This window comes from Lissotriton vulgaris, chromosome 1_1 (assembly GCF_964263255.1).
Source record: "Lissotriton vulgaris chromosome 1_1, aLisVul1.2, whole genome shotgun sequence".
Taxonomy (NCBI): Eukaryota; Metazoa; Chordata; class Amphibia; order Caudata; family Salamandridae; genus Lissotriton; species Lissotriton vulgaris.
The window spans coordinates 1,603,950,906-1,603,971,370 of NC_141685.1; the positions used below are offsets into that span (position 1 = coordinate 1,603,950,906).

At 42.8% G+C, this 20,465-nt stretch overlaps 1 protein-coding gene across 1 annotated transcript in view; it reads left to right on the forward strand.

Moving 5' to 3' along the window:
- The window catches only part of NUAK1 (NUAK family kinase 1), a 147,729-nt gene that overhangs the window by 86,003 nt on the left and 41,261 nt on the right, over positions 1-20,465 (forward strand). The window lies entirely within an intron of this gene.

Here is a 20,465-nt window from a genome sequence, read left to right on the forward strand (position 1 = left end):
CCATTCTCAGTGCTGACACCTGGCCATGGTTCAGCCTCCACGGTGCGGCCTTCTAGCTCCTAGTCCTGTGTGACTATATGTAGTCTGATTGCTCCGCTCTTCTCTGTATATGACACATTGAAAGACTAATGTATGAGAAGTATACTGCAGCTGCCATCGGCATCATCCTTATCTCTTTTTATCATGCCTTTTTTGCTTCAAGGACCTCTTTCTACTGTACTATGTTTTAAATACAAAAGGAAAGAAAGGCACACAACAAATGGCATATAGTATGCAATCAATGACGAATCCCTCCGAGTCTTCAGTGTGGTCAATCCTTCTTTAATGTTTCCACAAGTTGACGAATACACACAGCCTCAGCCAACGCGTTTCACCCGAAAGGGCTTCCTCAGGGCTAAATAATGAACACTTCACTACAAAGCACCATGGAATGGGATCCAATCTTCAAATTTCCATTAGACGCTACAATTCTCTTTTTCCGTTTTTAGACAATGGTCCGTGTTACGGGAAAAATATTAATTCAACCAAAATAACCGTTTTCTTGAAAAAGCTTGGGACGCTCGTCAGTATACACCGAGCTTAGGTTATCTACACCTAACGAAAAGAACACGATCCGATTGTCGTGTTGACCGATCCTTAACTTGTATTATGTATTATGTTTTAGCCTGTATACAAACACTGCCAATTGTTTGCACAGTATTTCTTATTCTTCTGGCTGCCCTAAGTGTATCCCTGTGTGCAGCTCTACCTCACTTATGACAGCTTTATCTGCATGACCAGTTGCTGTATATGGTGGTCTAGCACAGTCGCACACCCATGAACCAGCTGACCTACTTCACTTTCATGGCACTGGCTCTCTGAGCCTCCCAGAGCCATGCACAGCTCACACTCAGTCCATATGTGTTAAACCACACTCGCTAGACAGCCAGATGCGTTTTAAACTACGGGCAAAGTGGGGAATTGCCCAGGGCCTCCACCTTACAGGGCCCCCCTAAAAAGTAAACTTCCTCTTTTTATAGCTTACTTTTGTCTATTTCCATATCTCAGTCTCTCTCCTCTCTGCCTACCTCTACCTCTGAATAGCTCTCGCTTTGCCAAGTGGCTTTTTAGAGATTTTTGAAGGGCCCTGGAAATAAATATTTCAGCTGTTTCTGTGTGAACCCCATTTCTGAAAGTTAGGTATCCTGTGGGCTTCAATTCGCTGAAAATGGGCAGTAAAATTAAAAACACAGGGCTCACAAATATGTCTTTTCCGGGGCCGCAAAAATCCTTAAGACAACGCTGTAGACAGCTTGGACTTTGTGGCTATACCACAAACTGGCTTTAGACTCCCAACTTCAACTTCAAAGGAGGCGGAATTCTGTTTAAACCTTTCACCCTATGAGACCACACCAATATATCGCCTGGCTAATTCGAGCTTTAAAAAAGTTTTGGAAGGGTTTGCCAAGGCACAGCATCCGAATGCTACACAGCAAGGTTAAATGCAGTTGGCAAAGCCAGCAGGTCTCAAGCGAGACCTTTTGGTGTTTGCCAATGCTTGTTTTATTTATTATTGTTTGCAGACAGATGCAGTATGCTCAAAAATAAAAACATGTATCAAAAATAAAGTAGTCTTCTCGGGCGAAGACCTGCAGTAGATGAAGTGGACCAGTGGATTAAGAGTGCTCATTAGAAGCCCATGTTTGATACATGTATTTCCGCTTTTTAAAATTATTTTTTTAAAGACGTGAGCCTGACACTCTCTGTAGCCCAGACCAAAACACAGACTATAAGGGGATGACCCAGCAGTCTCCGCCTCCGACAGCGCCTACGTGGACCTGGAAGGACCGACCAGGCACTGTCTACTTTATGCGAGGAGGAACTGATGGCTTTGATCTCTTTAATGGTACAAACAAATCTGTGTTCGTCCTAAAACGAGGCTTATGTTTCAGTATCCTTTTGACCCTGCTGGCTCGAAGTGATTAACCTTTGGATATGTCAGCTCTGTGCGTAAAGTTAGAATTTAGTGCTTGGTAAATTCGAGCAGACATGTACATGCCTTCCGGCCCAGCTGCCCCCTTCGTGACCTAGTCAGAATGAACGCGCTGTCAGCTCTAACTGGAAGTAGTAAACCAGAGTTATTGGCCCAGATGCAACACCCTTCTACCCCCGCCCTTCCCCGAGCAAGACAGTAGGACAGTGACTGACAACCCGGAGAGGGCAGATGGAGTGGGGTCCGTGCTGCCGGGAGTTCAGTCTCCCTCGACAGCACTGAGAGGCCCAAGTTAACTTTGCCAGAACTGTTCCTGCTGATTTCAAGCCGTAAATTTCATCCCAGCAATTGGGCCCTTTTCTGGAAACCCGCAGGACCCAGTGCGGGAAGCCATTAAACGAGAGGACATTTAATTCCCGAGGGTTGCTTCGATGCTGAACTAAAGAACATGGCTTAAAGTTTATGTTAAGCAACACGACTATTCGGCGGTCTTCTTCACACCCTCTTGGTCAGGGGTCTCCAAACCGGTCCAGGAGGGCCTGATCCATGCCAGATTTTTTGGATATCCCCATTGAGATACATGTAGATTTTTTTAAAATCTGGCATGAATCCGGCCCCCCAGGACCGGTTTGGAGACCCCTGCCTAGGTATTCGATTGAATACCACAGCTCTGTTGGATTTACTTGGTCTGGCGTCTTTTTAGTGCTTATGTTTTACATTGTTAATCCAGTCCAGTCAATTGTGTGTTGTCATTGCCACTGATATAAAGCAGCAATAATAATATGCATATAGACAATCAAGATGTACTTTAAAAATCACAACAAAGGCAGAGAAGTGTCTGATAGAACATCCACAGTATCACAAAATACTGCTAAAAAATAGCCAAATATCACATTATGTAAGGATAAATGGGAAGCTGCCCTCTCGCGGTAGTCCGTCATTGTTTCAATTTAGGAAAGAGCTAAGAGGCATATCTTTGGCCACCCCACCCCCCTCATAATGCAGTCAGTCTACTGCTGCTCCCACAACCCAACTACCACTCCAGCCACTTGTTGACTCTCCCTGTGCCATTGTACTGCGCTCTGCTGCTTTTTGTGTGGTTCTTGCTATGCAGATGCCTCATACACACAAACCGAAAGCACATAACGATCATTGGCGGACTTAAAATGCCCGCCAAGTCACCTCCTAGGTTATTCTGCTAGAAGCCCATGCCCAACTTCGTATGTGTGAAGACTGTAGAGACTTTTCGTTTGTTGTTCTCTCCCTCCAAATAAGTGTTTTACAGCTTGACATCTCTTCTAGATTCACATGCTGTGCTTTACTCTGCCATGTAGCACGTGGCTTCCATGGTCTCAGCCTTTAAGAACTCTACCCAAGACACTCTGTGCGACTTGTAGACTTCTTGCTTCGAGATCACACCCATTCCTCCCTCAGCCACCCAGGCAAGCGATACATGACAGGGGCTTCCAAAGCGCCCCCATACCCCATCACAGCACCTTTATCTGAATGACAAGGCAAGTTGTACATTGTGTCTATTCCTTATCAAGCGTGGAGGGGAGCCTCATTCAGTATGGACTCTTCGCTCACTCACAGTAGTCTTGAGTGATAGTGACCCTCTCGCTCTTTGGAGCAATAAACTCAAGAAACCATGACAATAATATCAAAGAGTGGGACAAAATCAGCTGACCGGGCACGCAACACCTACTTTCCTTCCTGTAGGTCTACATTTTCGTTACAGAAACCTGCAGATAGTTTCCCCTTCTGGTCTGTTTTGAATGTCGAGTTTAAATAGTAGTGGGTTTTGACTTTTTAGTGACCTTGACATTACTTTTTGTTAGACGACACTGCCAATAAAGTAACAAATTGAAACGGGTGTTTCCCAGATTGAAAACACATTAACTCCATATACTACATGCATACACAACAGTCAACAAAAGCATGTCTGTACTATTAATGAAGCTAAATCAGGATTCAGTCAGACAAGTTACTTAATTCTGTGGTCAGTTACTATTTCATTGTGCATTGTTGGGATGTCCATGTCTTGCACCTTTTTGTAGTCTTAGTAATAGGTGTACTGCTACAGAAGTGATCATGCCTGTTGACACTGCTATGCTGTGTGATGCTGACTTCAGACCAGTGGTCGTTTTGACTACTCGTGCCGGCTGCCGCATTCTTTGTTTTTGATTTAATTGCAACTTTCGTTACTTACCTGGCTGTTCTATTTTTGTGCTCCATGTGGTTGACTACATCCACACTTTTGATCTTGCTTTTTTTTCTGCCATTTAAGCAACATTCATTCGCTTTACCTACTCGGTATATATTGTATTATAATCCTTCTCTTTGGCAATTCTGCAGTACGCCATCGCCATTGATTTTGTTTTCTGTTTCTTGTGGTGGTGGTATTGCTTTACGTCTGCTTGCGTTGACCAGCACCTATTCCTTAACTTTCTGGCACATTTTGCATAATGTCCATGTGCCTCTCAATGGCAAGTCTACTGATTTAAACTCTTGCTTAGTTTTTATCATCTGGCTAAAGATTGCTTAGGGTGTCTATTGTGTGAGCTCATGTGATTAATACAGGTACACTGTGTCTTCTCCTTTACGTTACGGCATTAGTGATGTTGCAAAGTAGTACCTCACTGTGCATACCACCAGTGATGTCAGTAGCAGAAGCAGTTTCTCAGTCCTGGCAAGAAGACTCGCACACCAACGAGATGCATTCATTTAGTCCCCCCGCCCCCCTGATGGTCGTTTTCCTCAGGCTACCGCAGAGCTCGTTGCACAGTGCATGGTGGAAGGATTACTTTTTCAAGTTTTCTCTGTGACGCGTCATGTGCGTCTCTCACCTTCTCACCTGTTGACTGTACCTTTGCCATTGCACTGCTCTCTTCAAGATGCTGTCCAGTTATGCGTCCAGTATCCTTTCTTGTCTAAGGGCCTGATTACGACTTTGGCATTCCGGGAGCGGGACGCCGCCCCAGCGCACTGCTCCAGGACTGCCTAAATCAACCGCCGCCCGCCTATCAGATTACGCGTATTTTTGTGGTCTGGCAGGTGGACGGCGTGGCGGTCCCGCAGCAATGCACTTTAAAGGCTCATAAGTGAGCCTTAGAACTGCATCGCCGCAGGACCACCAATGCATTTCCTTTCTGCATGGCATGTGCTGAGCAGTCCATGCCATGCTGGAACAGGGGTGCATGCACACAGGGGGTCTATAGGAGGCCCTATTGGGGCCCTTTGTTTCCCCATGGCGGGCTCACCTCCATTAAAAGGCTAGGAGTGGGAAACTCGTAATGTGCACGGCAGTGCCGGGGTGGCACCACCATGCATATTGCTTCCCAAGCCTGACACTCCACCGCCAGGCGTCGCGGATCCCTGGCAGTTGCGGCAGTCCCAAAGCGCTCCGACCACCACACCTCAAACTCGTAATCGGGCCCTAAGTATGTTTTGGCAATCCTCATGAGGCATTTATCCAGGTGGCTCATCGTGTAATTAGCACTAAAACAAGAATTATATAAAATGAATTTCACTTTTCTGTGCCACACCTCTTGGCTTTTTTTGTATTTAGTCATTTTTACGCTTTAAAACAACCGGATGTCATTGCCTTCTTGTGAGGCAGGCGCTGGGACCGTAGTCTCAGCACCTTTCGTGCTCAGAAAAACCTATTGCAACTGCCAACATTGCTTAAAGGCTCGATGCATAGAAGCCTCACAAGCTGAGGCTCGGTCTCCCCATGCAGTTGAAAAAGCACGTATGTAAAACCTAAACGCAAAGGGTTGTTTTTTAATGCGTTTTGAATCTGAAAAGAATGCTCCTTGGTCCCAGACATCCTTAGGTAGGTTAAAAAAATCATGAATAGTAATGTTATCACTGAGATTCCCTTTAAGCTGTGGCGCCCTGACTGCCTCGCCTGTTGCTTTGGCCGCCCCGGCAAGGCCAGATCTCTGGATTGGATGCGCCTTGGTTTTACCTTATCCTTCCTGTAAGGAGCCCATCACTTTTGATGGTGTGTAAAAGCATTATCTTTCATATTCCGAGTGCACTGATTGGTAATTGGCTGGTGTTTGTTTCGGGAGGGAAGGTTTATCCATCAGTTGCGCCTGAAATGAAATACCAGCTGCCTGGTTCTCTCGAGGGCCTGACCTTTAGTAGCAGAGCACTCGGGAGCCGAGACAGGCCCTTCTGTTCGGTCTGTTAGGAAAGTAAACACAAGACCTCTTGACGGAAAGACAACTAATGGAAGAAATGCCAACATGCTGGAGCTAATTTAAGCTATTACCCTGATAGAGATCAAGTATGCGAAGAATTTAAGCCCCTCCAGTGCAAGAGCATGTCCACATCTCTTAAACCAACAGCACCGAGCTCTGCCCCTAGGGATTGTGTGCACGTGCAAGACAGTCGACATTATGTACAATGAAGAGGAGAGCAGAAGCGACAAGAAAAATGTAAAAAGAGACGAAACTTTCAGGAAGTGAGTGTTTAAAGAACGAAGAAAGGGAAGCCTGACACATGTTTTTACATATTTCTGTTGGTTTTTAAAAGCCGACATATTCGTTAGAAAAGAACCCACTTTATTTAGTTGTTCATATTAATAATCCCCGCTGTGTACTGCAATGTGTTACTGTGTTTGATGTCTGTGAAAAGTTACGCATTGTTGGCACACACACCTACACAACACCCGCCCACCAGCATTGTCCTCAGTACATCCCCGAAATTCTGGAAGGTTCACTCAGAATCCACCACCCGCGCCCCTAATGAATGTTATTTGTGTTTGAGGCTGAGGGAGTTGCTGCCACGGTATGCTTACAGTATCCTAATATTAAAGCATACAAACCGTGTCACCAGGATCATGATAAGTGTGCAGCCCTTTATTCTCATCTCTTTGCCTGTTCTTGCGGTTTCATTATTACCTCTCTCCAAATTATACTCCATGGCCTTTCTCCCACTCATCCAGCCCTTTGCCTTTACATGATACAAATATGCAGGCGTCAATGGAGTCAGTCTGAAACTGAAGCGGCCATCTGACTCCGAGGCATGTGTGCTAGGATACTGTTTTCTGGCAGTCAACACATGGAGAACCAAGAACCACCTTGTAATGAGCATCAGCACAGCGGATCGCGTGGTGTGTGGTGCTTGGACTCCCTCTTAGCGAGTTACCCAGTGCCCAGCAAAGCTGGGCCCTCCCCTACAACTGTGTGTGTGATGGATTGTGAAGTCCTTTTGCATACTATCCTTAACTTGGCACTGCGCAACAAATAGTCCTGATCTTTGTGTATCTCTGCATGCCTAAGTCATGTCTCACGTTTCCTGAAGATGATCAGAAGACGTCTCTGGCTCCTACGTGTCAAATGGGATGGACCCCACTCATACATTTAAGCTCCTACTTCCAAACCATGAGGCAGGGAAACAGTACTTCAAGGCCACACCAGTGGCAGCAGGGTGGTGCACAAGTACCCGTGAGTGACCACGTACTGCAAAAACGTCTAAAGGGCATCAGAATATGCAACAACCACCGAACTCGTATGGTGAGTTGATACCACTGATAAATCCCCAAAAAGCAGAAGGCAAAATGGAGCAACCGGAAAGGGCGTGCATAGGGGCACATGCATCAAAGGAAAACCAGGTTGCAAACGGGCAGATTCTCAGAATCTGCCCCTTTGCGACCGGTATTTTTGCATTTGAGATGCATCATCCCAAATGCAAAAATTGCAAATTACGATTGCATTTAAGGAATCGCAAAATGTGTTAACTTGAATTAGAACATTGGAATGTTGGGAGCTCCATTGAAAACAATTGAGTGCTCTGGGCTTATAATGGCTGGTATAAGCCTGGAGCTCCAACATTCCAATGTTTCTTTGTTCACTGCTCTGGCTGTGAACAAAGGCTTCAGGGAACCTGAGGGGATTCCAATCCCCTCACGCTTCCAAAAGGCTTTGTTTTTTTGTTAGAACATTCTGTCCTCTAGTGACAGAATGTTCTAATAGCCTTATAGCCCTTCGTAGAGGGCTTTACCGCTATTAAAGTCCCTCTCCCTTGTTAAAGGCCCTCGCCTTCGGCTCGGGGCCTTTAACGCTGGAGAGGGCCTTTAATAGCCGGTAAAGCCCTCTACGGCGGGCTATAAGGCTATAGCAATGCAAGATGGCATTTAAAATAGCAATTTCGCTAGTAGGGTCAGCTAAATACTGAAAATTTTATTTAGCGAAAACTTTGAAAAATGCACTAAAGTGCATTTTTCAGAGGTCCAGGTTACACACACACATGCCCTTTGGGCATGTGTGTGCGCAACATGGGTGCACATATATATTTCAGGGGTGCAAAGGGGTATCCGTTTGACCCCCTTGCACCCTCAAATTGCAATGCACAATTTGCGAGTACCTAATGGATACTCGCAAATTGCGCATGCTATTTCCATTCATTCCCATGGGCCTGTAGCCCATAGGAATGAATGAAGCTATTCCTGAATTGCGACTCGCAATTTGCGAGTCACAATTAAGGAATTTGTAGGAATCGCTATTTTTTTTAGCAATTCCTACATGCCTAGGCTTTTCCGATTCCTTATCAGCGAATCCTTATTTTTCGCTAATAAGGAATTGCAAATGGCATTTTTGATGCATGTGCCAGATAGAGAGCACTGCACCTGTCTTTCTTCTCAGAAAATCAGATACCTAAATTAGTACAAGCATTGGTAAATGCATTAGGTTTCGCCTATGTGATTAATAATAAACAGTTTTTTTGTGGCTATTTGCTCAAGCCTGAAAATGTGACAATTGTTTGTAATGCTGCCAAGAATGTGTGTGTGTAATCCTCTTGAATGCAAATGCTTGAAACAGTTCAATAAATCCCCCAGCACACGCAGAATAAATACCTGTAATTAATAACTAACAAACTGAAAAAATGTTCAGAGAAACAAAAAGCAATACACTTGAAATCAGATGGCTGCATGGACACTCAGAACTACATAAATAAGAAATGAAGTTTCTCTTTATATACCACTTAACAGAGATTTACTATTTTACCACTAAAGCACAGGTGTAACTATCCACTTCTATAGTATTCAATGTATCAACCGCATAGGGATAAAAGGCTGAGTTGGCCCGGTTGGACGTTGAATTTGTGGCACGGATCAACAGATATCAGCATGGACCTTTAATTCACTCGGCAACTAGAAATTAGCACATTTTGAGTCCATGTCAGCATCAAGCTCACATATTCCACAACAAAACAAATGTTTCAAAAACTCCTAATCTGTCAACTAAAAGACAACATTGTCCCCAAAGCACGCTCCTCCATAAGTTACTTCTTAATACTCATTCCTTCGATCATGAGTAACTGCCCCACAGTACCAGAGCGAGGCACAGCATGGTCACTGACTGGCTTTGTGCCTTGCGCTAATTCGCAGCAGGAGGAAGCTTACCCGATTGTGTCAGCCTACGTAGCACAGGCAGACCGGAGTACGGACCGCTCGTGATGCGAATCAGTCCATATTGCTTCAAGGGGAGAGATGACGATCTGGAATGAGAAAGGATCCCTACAGAACATTTTTTTTGAGGTGGGAGGCGAGGGCTGCAAACTGCAACGTGTAGCATGTTCATCATTCAAATCGACTTTTATAGCACACATTGGTGGCCATTTTTCTACATTAGGAAAGGCTTCATTACATTGCATTGATATCACGTTGTTTGGGTAGTTGAACTACGCGTATAGTATTGTGTCTATGTTCTGTACGTAAAAAGCAATTGGACTCTGGAGGCAGGGCAATGAGCTGAAAGCGAGGCTTGGGGAAAGTTGTATTTCAAGCCTTGTGGAAGAAATGTAAGTTACAACATCAAGACAGCAGCCTCAGAAAGAAGTTCGGCGGATGAAGAGGAGTACTTGGGCCTAGGAAACTGAGAAGAGCAGACACACTAGATCCACAGGAAATGGATGCTACAGCCAAAGAAAATGGAGGAAATGTAAATGGCAAGTATCGGAACCAATGAAAAGCAATGGGGCAAGATGTAAGTCCTTTTAAATCTTTATATTGAATACAATAGATTTCACAAGCACAGTGCAAGTGCTGTGCAGGCGAAGCCTAAAAAGCGCTTTGCACAAAGCAAGAGGCCTCTCGGAGCATAATAGGTTTTTTAATTTTTAGGAAGTAGGGAATTCAGCCATGAAATTTTAAGTTCTCTGGAGATCCCGCAAAGCTTTTTTGAGGCTAGTTAATGTTTTACTTCAAGACGCTATTTCAGATGTTACAGCGTCAACCTAAATAAAGGAAGTACTTGTTCAAGCAATACTTAATACTTAATTTGATTTGTTGTGGCTCAATTGTGACCTCTCCCGGAAGCAATTGAAACTCTTTCCCTAGGTTAGCCTGAACTTTTCAGGGATGTTATAAAATGTTACATTTATGATGTAATGTGAAGAGTAAGTAAGATTTGCTGTGATGTAACTCAGATGTTTAAAAGCTCTGTATCCTTGTACATAATTGTGTGTGTGTGTGTGTATATATATATATATATATATATATATATATATATATATATATATATATATTTTAATTATTTTTTTTTTACTTATAGGGGCTTTCTGCCACTCTTCTTCATCCATTGGTCTCTTATTGTGCCATTCACATTTTATTTCCTCCCACTACAGCATATAGTTTGGGGCAGTGAGTCTGCTCACTTTAGGCTTTGACTAATTTCCCTGTGAGGTACAGAATTCTGCTCTTTCCAGGGAGCACATCTGCACACAAAGTAGCTCAGAACCTGGGACTAAAACTGCAGTGTCCGTTTTGAGATCTCAAAATATTTTTCTTTTGGCAAATGTTAATCTTTTTTTTAATGGTAAGGGCCTGGAAGCACCCCTAAACAAAGTTTTACCAAAATGATAACAATACTAAACAAGCATTGGCAACACTAAAAGACTGTCAGCCAATACTAAGAGTTGGAATTGCCAGTGCTTCCTTATTTTTTCTATTCCTTCTGAATTGCCTTTGGTTTTGCCCAAGTATTAAGAGCAGAAATGCCAGTAAACATTGCCTTTTGAAGTTTAAAGCACAAAAACATTACAAATGTATGTGCAAATTCTAATTACATAAATTGTCAGGTGTTGTTGTGTCTTATTTGTAGTATCTGTGACTCAAATGTGTTTAGTTTCTTGTGTTTTCCATTGAGGTGTGAGCCCAATACAATCCTTGGTTTCTGCGTTGCTAGAGATGTGATTTGTCATGGTTTAATTTTTACATACGTTTCGATTTGTATTAACTGTTTGTCATCCAATCTATGCCTCCTGCTAAATTTATTAGACCAGCGTGCCTGTCTCTGATCATAGGACCTAAGGTTTCAAATGTATGTTGTGTGCTCGGTACCATGAATAGATAATTTGTATGTAACTGAATTTAGCACTTCTCACAGTATGACTGTAGGTTCTTCAAAGAGTTACACAAATGTTTAATTCACAAACCATTTTCCTGAAATAATCTTGCTCCAACTATGTAGTGACCAGGCCCACTTCATTTCACCATTACTTAATAAATTAGCATGCGCTATGGTTGTGTAGCCCTCGATGTGACCAGGTTAAGGCTGTCCGGTAAGCCTGTGTAGGTTGTTCCAAGCTAGTCAAGGCTAGTCAACGCTGTGCTGGCCAATTGACCAGGCTCTTGAGTTGAACATTTGAGGAGGCTGTGAGTGTCTTGCTTCTACCGGGGAGTACTGTTTCCTTTCATGTTGCAGAGATTTTATACAAAAAAAAGACGGAGTCCATTGATTAAATGTTTAATATTTTTTGATCTGTAATTGAGAGTTCAGCAGATCAGAGAGGAGGAGGGGGGTTGGTCCATGCACTACAGTTAAGGGTGTCAGGGAGCCTATGCTAAGGTGAATGGAGAAGAGTTACGATTGCTTTTGAGGAGTGAACTGGGAGTTAAGGGAAAGCAAGCAAACAGGAGTGAACGGAAGAGGAGAAAATTCAATAGGAAGGATGCTTCATATTCATAAATCTAGCAAGAAAAAATATTTGAAACTTTTTGCCCACCAGTTTTTTCAGACCATGGTAGGGTGAGACTTAATTTTTTTCTTAGTGAAGTTTTCTTATGTAAAACTATGAGGAAACGCAATAGTTAGTGGAGCTTCCATTCCCGAGTCCTGGCGCGGCGCTGAGATTTTACTAATCTATAAAAAAGCTGATCGATCCAGCCCAAGTAACTACATGCCAATAAGCCTAATTGACTCTATACAAAGATAATGGCAAGATTGGTGTTGAGTAGAATTTAGGAATGGATCATAGACCATGACATATTAACACCCTTTCAGGTAGGATTTCGTGTTCATGTGAGCACTATCGATCAGGTCTTCCACTTCGTACTAATCTATTGGCGTGTCGTAGTGATTGCAGTAGGTAATATCGACACTGCTTTTGTGGATTTAAAGTCCGCATTTGACTTGGTCCCTCGAAATAAATGTTGTGGATCCTAAAAGACCTATGGATGCCATTAGACCAATTGTCCATAGTTGTGAGGCAACACGAGGAGAATTTTGCACAGGTGCGCGGGGCACACAGGGCAATAACCCAATTTGATTCCTCGTATCTAAAGGGGTCCGCCAAGGGTGTGTTATGGCTCCAACATTATTTTCACTATTCTTAAATGAGGTAGTTAATTTTTTTTCCCCACCTACTCGACCGATACTCCTACGCTTACCACCACCAAAATAGTTTGCAGATGATACACTCTTCATCTTGAAAACACAGAGTGGCCTGTAGCAGGCATTAACGCGCTTTGAAGACTTCTGCAAGGCCCGAGGTCTTGTGATTAACACAAACAAAACCAAATTCACGGGCCTTCACAAGCAACGGTCATTAAAGGGTAGTGTTCATTTAAATAATGAGCACATTGACCAGATTGACTTCCTCCGCTATCTACGGATCACCCTTGAAAAAAATACTTAACTGGAAACCCCATTAGAAACCATGGCCTTAAAGCACTGCCATTTGGCAGGTGTGTTACTGAGAGAACAAAATACCTCACTCACTAAGCCTATAAGCCCAGCATTGAAGATTGACAACACCAAAGTCACAACTTCTGTACTTTATGGCGCAGAATTATGGGGCTTTGATAACCTGACACCATTAGTTTCAGCCCAAAACAAATTTATGAGAGGCATCGCTGGTCTTCCGCAAAACACTTCGCTCATGCCCCTATATTATGACCTAGGTTGTAATTGATTGGACGAGATAGCAAGGTTTCGCCCAATAGCATTCTGGCGTAGACTATGGACTACTCCTGAGTTATAAAAGCTATGACAGTGCTCTCAAAGATGTTTTGGAAGCAGACACCTCATGCAAGATAATTTGGTTGCAAAAGGTGAAAAGCACACTGGTTAATATGGGTTTGAGACATCTATGGGAAGACCCCGTGGGCCATCGGTTTCCATCCCAAAAAAAAATGAAGGGTCTATAGTCTGTGTTCGTAACAAACAGTACCCAAAATATTGAGAGTGCAACATTGTCAGGCAAATTTATAGTGTTCAATCACAGTACCCAGTACGAACCATATTGGGATGTCATATCCAAGCCCAGAGACGGAAGACTTTATTTTCAATTTCGGGTGGACACACTACCATTAAAAATGTTCACCCACAAAAGGTATCATTCTAACGGCAGCAGATGCCATTTATGTGTAGAACACGAGGAGACCTATTTGCTCGTTTTATTTGTCTGTCCTGCTTATAAGCCCCCCCCCCCCCCCCCCCCCCCCCCAGGGAAATGGATACAATCATTATGTAGAAATATGGGCACCAGGTCCTGTACCACCGCATTAAGAATATTACAGATTAACACAAATAAACTGTGCCTGATTTCAACTGCCAAATGTTTAAGTTGGATGTGGTCAATTAATGGAAAAGTGCTAAAGATGTTTGTGGCCACCCAAAATAGCAGCCAACAAAAAGAATAATGTGGGAGATCAAACCTGTTTGGCCGAACAATATCACTCAAGCTTCTGAACAAGCGTAGTCGTATAAATGGATGCCCACAGTTACCTAGCGTCATACATGCTTCTGTGCACCCGACAGTCATTCTTAAAGAAAGAACAATACTATGTAGTTCTTTTAATGTTTCAGTGGGCCAAGCACACTTTTGTACCATTCAATCAATTGTATATTTTTATGAAACTTTTTATGAAATATATTTTTGGTCATAAAAACAAAAAGAAAGTGTTACATATGAGATTATAACGGTTTTATGGTTTCTTTTTACTGAATTAACTTTTTAATCTTTATATGGTCCTGAAGCTGTAGACACCAATGAACTTTTTTACATATGCGAAGCATTACAGTTAAATGGGTGTACATCTCCTTATCAAAATGTTGTACGTACGGTTGTTAATGTCTTTTATGACCTTGGCGATCGAAATAAAGAATATGAACTAAAAACTATTTGCTGAATTATGAGAATAGAGTCCTGTTCCAAATAGAAGCAGCCTGCTAACAAATGCTGGTGTAATCGCATGCCATTCGTTGGTAGCGATAACATTGCGTTTGTACTGAGTTTGGCACAGTTTTGCACCTATATTTAGTTCTTTTATGCAGTGATGAGAGCATTATTGGCACCGTATGATAACAAGCGGAGGCATTTGATGGGTTGGTTTGCTTAAGGTAATGACACATTACTTCATCCCATTTTTTTTTTAAATCAGGCCCAAGGGGCGGGCTCCCAATACCTGCCTGTGCTGTGTAGTGTTGTTTAAATTAAAGGTTATTTCTATGATTCTCTTTATTATGAAACAACAGTGGTCCCGAAGTAGAAAATTTAACACAAAATATTCTAAATAACATATGCAAATCACAACAATTTGTTAACATGTAATAACCCTTCCATAGATAAAATTCCAAAACCAAGTACTCTGAAGTGTGCTGTTAACAAACTAGCGTGGATAAAGTGATGAAAGCGGCCAGGCAAAGGTGTAATACGTGAAAAAGTACAGCCCATAAGATATACGATAAATCGATACAAGCTGGGCTTGTATATATTGTTTACAGGTTTTTCATCATTATCTGAATAATAAGATTATCATCAGGACAGATACAATGTGGGCCTGAGTAATATGGGACACAATAATACATATAGAAACGTTCATAAAAAATGGACAAACATGAACAGAAAATTAAAATAGGAAATAAAAACTGGACAAAATACAATTTAATCTAGAAATGACCAAGGTGTGCACCAGAATCGTATAGGCTGATCTTTTTGGAATTGTTTGATATTTTTTAAAAGTTTAAAGTAAAGTATAGGGAGGAAGTGAGGTTTTGGTTTAGCGACGGTTAGGGTAGGTTAAGGATGGTGGGATTACAGTAAGGGATGGGCTGAGGTGTAGGGCTGGAGTAAGGGATGGTGTGGGAATACAGTAAGGGATGTGTGGAGGTGTACTGCTAGAGAAAGATATGGTGTGGGATTACAGTAAGGGATGGGTTAAGGCTTAGGGTTAGAGTAGCGGAAGGAGTGGGGCTATGGTGGGGGATAGGTTAATTGTTAAATGGTTCAGTTTGGTGTTTGAGTTGTGCTTAGGAGTAAGTGTAAAAATAAGATTTTAGTCAAGGTATAAAAAAGATAGATTTCGACTTATTTACCAATGCAACTTTTATATTTCACGAAATTGCAATTTTTTCTCAACTTTGCCATCACCAAATAATGGCCTCAGTTCTTACTTATAGGACTATTTTTAACATACTAAGGTTTTAATTTTGGACATTATGTATATTGGGGTCAACCGGCCAATGAGTGGTCTTTGGGTCTCCCTGTATGATAAGGGTGCCCCTATACTGCCATCCAAGCCAATTGACTGGCACTAAGCTATCTCTTCCTAGCTCTGGTTCCACTGAAAGTGATTTAAAGCTGCGGGCAGAAGGGGTTGGCATGCAGAATGTTATGACAAGGTGCAAAAGAAGAGGGGCTTAAGATGTGGTATTTCAGGTATCTGAGAGCTGCTTCGGATGCAGCTGCACATTCCTCCGCTCATAATGTCTGCAGTAGCATTCGGAAATATCGCGTGGGAAGAGCTGGATTGGAAAAATGATATTGATAGTAAGAGTAGACAGCTCACCACTCATATAGCTCAGTGGGTGTAAGCTCTTGTTGCTGAGATATGTGTATGGCATACAGTTTATTGTTTCAAACCCTAGTAAGTTCTATTCCGCCTTTCATTACTCCAAACCAAATGTATAGTATACATTGAAATTTGGCTATAGTGATGACCATTTTAAAAGTAGACTCAAGCAGCAAATCTATGGTAGTAAGTGATCTATAAAATGTGTTTATCGAGTGTCGAACATGACACAAGCAAGAAATAGTTGAAACAAACAGCGTTCAGGCTGAAGAAGTGTAGTGTAAGTGACTTTTAGTTGGACAGGCAGAAAGCGCATTGTCGGAATCATTGTTTTAACAGTCTCTGAGGGATTGTGGCTGAGTGGACCTAGTCAATATTTGATCCTGTGATCTAGAGGTTCCGCACAGATCTCAATAGCAGATGCTTCAAACATGTACCTTGGATGGGTCAAGACGGTTGGGGTAAAGGAAGTGGGGAAGGAGGATCAGGTTGGGGTTATGAGGGGCTGTCTTTGCTGCAAGTAAAATTATAATATGTAACACAGCAGTTTGTTACCTTAAGACAAAAGGGTGTGACCTGCTTACAACCGTACTCAGAAGAGATTGAAGGTCCTACCTCGAGACCGGTTCAACTGTTGCAAAGCTGAATGGAGGCCAAAAATGACCGTGAGGTGGTGGTTTCTTGGGTTTCTGGCAATATTGATTGTTCTACAGCACAATTGAACCCGCCAGCACGACGTCATGAATATGTTTTCCATCATTTAGAAAAACACATGTTCTCAGTTTTTTCCTGTATAATAAATACAGCAATCAGTGAAAAAAGGGCATTGTTGACATCCGTCTGTCCGGAGTGTCCTTTGCACACCTCTGCAAGGATCTAATACAGATATCACTCAGGTGACCCGCTGAAAACATGGCACAATGGAAAGGTTATTGAATGTACAAGTAAGTGTTGCTTCTTTTTAATCTAGATGTATTGCTTCCAGCACCAAGCATAGTTACTATTGGAGTGTGAGGTAGAATGTATTTAGACCTTAAAATGGATACCTTGGTTTAAAAGTATGCTAATTAGCTGTAACATACCTTACGCGGCAGGACTGACTCCTATGAAATAGTAGCCATGTAGAAAGGCAAGAATGCTTTCCCTGTCCAAGTAGAGTTCTCAAAAAGAAGAGAGAAAATGCCTGAGCGTTAAACAGTGTGAACTAGAGTGTTGTCTACGGGGTCTCTTGAAGAATGTATTGGCTCTAAAGCACGGAAAGAGACAGATGTTGAAATAGTTCTCTAAGACTGAGGTTTTCATAAAATAAATGTTAATGGATATAACGTAAAGGGACATTTTAACAGTCCGTGGAGCTTCTGGGTGTGTATGTGTGGAGGTCATGTTTGTTATAGCCAGTGCTTTAAATGGGAAAAAGTAAATGCCAGTACCCACTAAATTTAACGGAGGGGTTGGGGATTGGGGCGGAGCTAAGGGTTTGGTTAGTAGAGTAGCATTTCATTTGAAGTTTTCTTGTTGTGCAACTGTATACACTAATACAGCAACAGTTCTGCCATCTGAGTATTCTTTTTGTCAATGCATGCACAAAAGGGTAATTTAAAAAGTAACTTCCAAATTTAATATGTTTAGTTTATGCATGATACATGAAAGATATTTGAATATTCACATTATACACCATTATTGATATGATGGTCAATTTGTGACACAAATTTGCAGTATGATAAAGTATGAGCCCTTTCTGGTCAGGAGATTGGCAGATCTTACAAACAACCAATACATTGCCTCAGTGCAAGTCCATATTCGGAATGATAGTTCGGAGGCGGGAAAGAGGCATTACAAATTGGATGGTAGCTTGGAAAAGGTTGATGAGTTCACTCTTCAATGACATTCTGATTGAGGTCGTACAATTCTGCCCAAGTAGGGCAGACTAAGCAAGCCCTGTGCGACCCCGGATGTTCAGTAGGTTTTACCTTCCTTAAATATAGATTTGGCCCTGGCCTCAAGCGGAAGTCCTACTCACTGGCACGGTTATGCACACAGTCATGATCATGAAAACCGAGGTATATCCCTTCAGGTAGGCATGTGTAAACGGACGGGGCGGGGCAATGTCGCGTTGCAAAGAGCATAGTACAGGGCCAGCTACTTTGAAGTTTGAAGCTGGGGCACAGTTATTGACGAGAATAAAACTATCTGAAAAAAAGTATTTTTTCCCCTAAAAACTGACTTTACACTTGTATCCATAACCTGTATGCGTGTTCGAAGGGTCACATTTAAATGGAAGCTGCAGAGAAGTAGCTATATTACAATAGGTTGATTGCACCCCTCCAAAATTCTCTGAGGACTCGTATTCAAACACTGACCCACTTAAATGTTATGTTACAGTAGCAAAAATGCATTCTTTCCTAGAGGCTCCTTTTGTGATGTGTTGCCACATGGTTTCCACACACATATTCTTTTGCTTCCCCCCTGTCCTCTCACCACACCCCTGCTGTCTTCCCTTCTTCTACCCATGAAATCCCTGTTTGCATGGTAGTTTAATCTCACTCCTTATCTTTTATCCATCTCACATGTCCCAACCTTTCCCATGTCAACTCCTCCTTTCTGCCCCTCAGTTCTTGTCTTCATTCTCTTCCTCTTGACTTTCTAGAGGTTCTTTGATCTCTTTTCCATGTCTTCACCTCTCAATACCTTCTGTTTCTGCATCACTCTATCTTCCTCTCTCTTTTCCCTGCCAGTTTGGCGGCTCAGAACTCTGTAGCTATTAGTTTCTGCTTTTTTCATAAAAACAATGAGCACCATCTTGTTTCTGTTCCATTTTCGATACTTTTGCAATGTCTTCTTCCCGTCTTTTGTGCAGGATGTCAATTCATACATGTCCCAATTTGGTTTGCAATTGAACAGGGAACTCGCTGGCCGCACACAATAAATGATCTGATTGGCTTCCTTAAGTGTGTGATCTACCGCAGAGCTTACTCTCTGTTTGCCAATCAGGTGACCTACTGTTTAATCAGAGCCCAGGATGAGCTATCTCCTGCCCTGCGGCTGGAACCCTGTGAGTACCAATACTCTCCCTGTATTGGAAGAAGCTCTGGTACTCCAGAAGAGAAATTTGACAACTGCTGCTTTACCGTACCGGCAAGTACCGGCCCGTTTAAAGCACTGGTTACAGCTCAAAGCATAGTGTAAAGCCATGTAACATGTATATACCTTCACAAAAATAACAGCCAGGGTGTGACATTTTTAGACACTCCATGCATCCAGGGGCTTACAAGAGATTCCCTATCAGATTAGTGTACCCTCCTCCATCCCTCCTGTCCCCTACAGATCTTTATGGTTATTTTTGATCCCAAATACCCTTAAAGAGCCTTAACAGTGTGAACTAATGGGCTGTAGTACAATAAGAGCACTGGAGGCACACTAGGCATGTGATCCCACGGTTTGCTTCTCTGCTGAATTTTGATACTACAGAAGAGGTCACAGAAGCTACTCCAGCGCAAAACCTGCACCATCACAGCACAATCACAAGGGGGCATTTGGTCATTCACATGTGGTCATGGACAACATGTGAATGATGAAACTGTGAAATTGTGTTCATACCATGTTTCTCATGCAGGCTCAATGGCAATAAAAAGCTGCCAGGATGCTCACTACACCTGATTGAAGTGGTGTTCAGTGAGGCACTCCCCAGTGGTGCCCCGCGGAAGAGGAGATTGGGGTTCTCTGGTACTACCCAGGCATCCTGGTGTAGGTGGGTCCCTTCTGCGGGTCAATCAATCAATCAGGAGTTTGTTAAAGCGCAACTACTTACCCGTAAGGGTTTCAAGGCGGGGGTCTGTCGAAGAGCCAGGTTTTGAGGTTTTTTGCAAAGATGGGGAACGATGTTGTCCTTTTGCGCTTGCGATTGTTGCGCCCTGTTAAACAGAGGTCGAGTCTGTATCTGCAGGTGAAATTCAGAGCGGTGGCTTCAAACAGCTAATCCACCTTTATCTAATGCTCCGTAAAAGTGTGGGCCATGTTCACGCCATAATATGATGGCGTGTCCCAGTCTGTGCGCACCCAGTTATGGTTAAGGCTGTACTTTGCGTGGGGCAACAATGCATCCTGCGTGTAATATGGCATCAGACGTGTTTTGGGATCTGTGGATGATGTTCAGTAACTCTGAGTCGTCCCCTTGAAAGGAGTTCCTTAAACCTGGGAAGGCTGCCACTGTGGTGACATGTTTGCAGAGCATCAGTCGTACTGAGCGGCAGAGCTAGCGTCTGCATTATCTAGATGTAATACACATGTGAGAAGTTGGCCTGGTATATGATGTCCACTATTCTAGTGGGCACCTTCCACCAGTCCAAACGACCCTTATTGATGGTAGGTTGTAAAGTCAACCTTATAGAAAGCTATCCTAGTGGTAGC